This window comes from Palaemon carinicauda, chromosome 13 (assembly GCF_036898095.1).
Source record: "Palaemon carinicauda isolate YSFRI2023 chromosome 13, ASM3689809v2, whole genome shotgun sequence".
Taxonomy (NCBI): domain Eukaryota; kingdom Metazoa; phylum Arthropoda; class Malacostraca; order Decapoda; family Palaemonidae; genus Palaemon; species Palaemon carinicauda.
The window spans coordinates 69,489,975-69,494,530 of NC_090737.1; the positions used below are offsets into that span (position 1 = coordinate 69,489,975).

The 4,556-nt window shown below is 35.4% G+C and overlaps 1 pseudogene; it reads right to left on the reverse strand.

The window, feature by feature from the left end:
• Window positions 1-1,399: 1,399 nt before the first annotated feature.
• On the reverse strand, window positions 1,400-3,925 carry LOC137651640 (zinc finger SWIM domain-containing protein 1-like; annotated as a pseudogene).
• Window positions 3,926-4,556: the final 631 nt, after the last annotated feature.

The window sequence follows — 4,556 nt, forward strand, 5'->3', positions numbered from 1 at the left end:
CTAAACCACTTTAAAGTCTTTAGCTTTTTCTTGCACGAGTGGTGGTTAGGTCAAACAGTTTTGTGCTGTTTTCTTGGTACAATGAAATTGAAATATACAGTATTGCACTTTCTACAAGAGAATTTCTGCAGTTAGAACTGTCTGGCTAGGTTGCGAATTAAAGTTTTATTTATGATTTATTGATTTGGCTCTTTCTACAAACATTAATTAAATTTATTCTCTAACTCAACGTGTTTGCATGCATGCACAAATATTATGTACACATACGCTTTACATTTAAAAAGAAAAAAAATTAATATAAACAAAATGACAAACGCATAGAATTGACAAGAGTGATTTTAATAACAATAGATTGAAAAGAGCATATAATAAGAATATAAATGAAATAAGTACTACAATGAGAAAAAGAAAGTGATGGAGGGAACTATAGATAAATCAATGAATCATTCACAAGGACAATGAGGGAGGATTTTTGGTACATGAGAAGAAATCAGACATTGAACGGTGGAGTTAAAGAAAAAGATGTTTGGTTATGAAATAGGTTAGTCAATAAACTGAATGAGAGAATTTGACCAAATCTTCAGACACAATAATAAGTTGATTTATTGGACAATAAATAGTGAGAAACGTTAATGAACCAATAGATCTTCAGAATAAACCTGTAAATTGCGAAGGAGGTCAAAGTGATAAAATCATTATGAATATTTTCATCTCAGTATGCATCTCGGGTAACATTCTTTAGATTGCACTCAAGCGTATTCTTGGGTAGAACATCTAATTATCAGTCAATGGTTTTTCCTAATATATAAAAAAGATGAAACTTTTTCGAGAAATCATTTCAGTAGCTTGCTATAAGAAACTCCTTTCCTTTCCTGCAACGGTGTTATTATAAGTAGCATAATCAGTTAAGCTCTAAGTTCGCTTGTGATATTGAATTTACAATCATACCTAGATGAGATTTGGAAGTTTTTCAGGTACATTACTGTAGCATAAAGATACTCTAATGTTAGAGGAGCTTCTAGAGATAAACACAATATGTCTCTTCCTTCTGGCTAAAGGGCACGTTTCATGCCATTTCAAAGCATTAAATTGTGGTTTGACGAAAGAAACTGAATAAATCCTCAATGCATATTCAGAGCTTTATTCAATTAAATCCCAACACAAATGACAATGTAAGACAAGTGAACAGAGTATATTAGCAATTTAAAAATGTTAACAAATAAACCATAAACAATGCAGGAAATATATTTTCTAATAGAATTATTTAGTATAAATATTTGAAGAGGCTATTTAGCCGGTCCGGTAAAATAGACAAACCTACTTATAAGTTTATTTTGGCGGTCCTGGTAAAATAGACAAACCTGCTTTTAAGCTTATTTTGCCTGTAAATATTATAAATAATGACAATAAAACTAAAAAATTACAAAACGCTTAAAACAAATTTATTTGTATAATTTTAAAGACAATTTTGAATCTTGTTCACTACAAGTTAGAAAAAAAAATAATTAAAACGAATATTTTAATCAATTAAAATAAATACAGCTCTCTTAGAAATTTTAGGCATAACAGTCTCTACAAACCCAAAACTTTCCTTTCGGGAACGTTCTTTTACCGATACACTTAAGGTGCACCCACTGAAGGCAACAGTCACAGACCACAGAATCCATCTTGCTCAAATCCTGACTACAGAGCTCACACGTCCACCGTGCTGATAATCTTGAGGCTTCATAAACATGCTCCACAGCTTTCCAACCGTCTGAACCAAAATATCGGCGGATTTTATGGATTGAAACATTTTCATCCAGACATGCTGTTGGAATTGAAGAAGGGTTTTGTTCTACCGTATTTTCAGAGAGAACCTCTCCACGCATGGCACGGATGGCATCTTTATCACTGACAAAGTAGCCAAGTACCTGTAGATCCCTGTCATTAGATGATTTTTTGATGAATGGAGTTGGCTTATCAAGTCTTGACTTTTTCTTTGGAAGTCCCAGAACATTATTGTTTAACCCTTTTGGTCTACCCCTTTTCTTGGCTTTTGGAGGCAAAGTGACATTGTCTAATTTAGGATTAGCAGGTTCTGGAACTGCACTGTTCTCAGTAAAAGTGGGTGGTTCTGTTTCACCCTCGGCTGCAGATAATTCTGTACCTATAGGTATTAAATCAGAATTCTGTATATCTTGCAAATCATCCTGTTTTGTGCATTCAGTGATGCTGAAATTATGGTCAATTGGCATGTCAATCACTGGTAAATCCTGCTCAATAACTTCAACAACTGCAGCTTGTTTTCCTACTTCCCACATCTTTGCTAAATCCTCTAGCTAGTTTCTGACCAAGTAGAAGACCCTTCTTATATCTATCATTCACAGTCTGGTGACATCTTTTGGAGGTTCAGGAATACTGTCAGCTATGGGCTGGAATACCCGGTGACCTGTTTTGTAGCTCTTCATAGTCCAACGTTTAGCATCTAGTTCAGTGGCAAAAAGTTAAACTGTCTGACTGGATCTGAGTGCAAATATGTGACGACATGGCAGGAACAGAGATAAGTGGAATATACACTGGCAGGATGTGAATGTAATACTGATGACTCCCTCGGATGATTCAGCAGTAAAGATTCCAGCATCATCTTTGGTGGTTACATGCTGTGCGAGTTCTAACTGCTTATCCCATACTTGAAGGCACATGGTGTTAAGTATTGCTGGTACTGCAGGGCTGGTGCACTTCTCTGTTGGCTATTGCACGGCACTTTTTAAAACAGCTTAAACACTTTCTTATCATGCTCTGTTCTCATCATCTTTAGGTTAGACAAGAAAACAGACAAGAACTCAAGCAGTGAATGATGGCTTGATGTCATAGACTTCAACTTCTGAAACAGACTCTAGCCTATTATTAGTCCTCTCACCTAGAGACATCTGTTGGTGTTTGAGCCCCTCTACCCATTGCTTTCTTATTTGATGCCAGCTAGAATCATAGTAAAGAAGTACATTATGCAATTGTGTGGCTCTTCATAATGAACATTGTATTCTTAAGATCTTACATATGCCAACTTCTGAATGATCTCCAAGATAGTGGTTTTCTCATCACCAGTAATACCCATTTTCTCAGTTGTAGTTTCACGCTTGAATGTTCTAAGAATATGATAAAGGTATATTTGAAGGTTAGCATTTGGAATTTCTTCAGTGAATACAGTTCTTTCGACCATATCTTTGTCTGTGACAATAACTCTGATGTCAATCCATTTGGAATTTTTGGTCTTGAAGAGCTGAATCATCTGGCGGACCATATGTTCTTCTTCATTAATAACTATGAAGGCTGTTGTAATTTTTGTTTCACCAATGCTATCAACAGTAGTCATGGGATAGAATGGCATCCTGAGTTCATTTGTCTTGTGAGTAGTATCAGCAAGTATGAGCTCAGGAAACTGGCTGAAGGTGTGCTGCATGGATGCATCTTGGATAAATATGACAGCCAGCGAGTTGTTCTTATCTATTAAGTAATCTATAGAAAGCCCTAGCTGGGATTTCAAGTAGTCAGTAACCTGCTTTAATACACTCACTTCTGTGGAAGGTTTGGGCTTAGCAGCTGCGCTAATGTTGTGAATGTCCTTCATGAACAACGTTTTACCTGTGGCCTCAGAGAATTGTTGGCATACCATCTTCCGGTTGGCCCGAACTTTTAACATTTCAGCTGCTCTGTCTTTATCAGACTGGTCTAGACGTCTCATGCTGGCAATAAATTGTAGAGTTGCTTGAATACTTTATGGTTGTGTTCACTAACATACTTTGTGATAACTAACCTCAGTCCATCGTCACTCGATCTTAGTTTCAGCTGGAATGGGCAGTCAGCCCTGAATGTAGATTGATGTGGTCGTTGTCCTTCAGATTTACTAATATAGCTTCTACCACCATGTACACATGAATACCAAAGCTCATAGAACTTTATATCTGTATTGAAATGGCGATTCGGTATTCTCTTGCGAGCTGTAGCAATTGTTCTGTTGTCTCTTTTCCACAACTGTATGTAGTTAGTGGATTAAAAACTTCTCAGTTTTTCCTCTAGTTCAGTATATGAACTAGAAAAAGTATCTCCAACACTGAAATTCATGGGTGCTGCTATAGTGAAGTTTTTAAAGAAACTGAAATTCTGGGTTGTAAAGGTACAGCATATACAAGTTGAATGTGATGAATTCTTGCCAAGAATTACTCAACAACTACTTTTGAAATATAATTGTAAGAGGAATTCTTGCCAAGTGCTATTTTAAAAACATTGCCTTTTAGAGAGATTGTTTTAAAGTTGGTTTGTATAATAAAATTACCCAAAAACTACTTTTGAAATGTAATTTTAAAAGGAATTCTTGCCAAGTGCTATTTTGAAAACATTGCCTTTTAGAGAGATTGTTTTAAAGTTTGTTTGTATAATAGAATAACTCAACAACTACTTTTGAAATATAATTGTAAGAGGAATTCTTGTCAAGTGCTATTTTAAAAACATTGCCTTTTAGATAAGAGCCTTTTCAAGTTTGTAAGATAGAACTGTTCAACAACTAATTTTCGTTT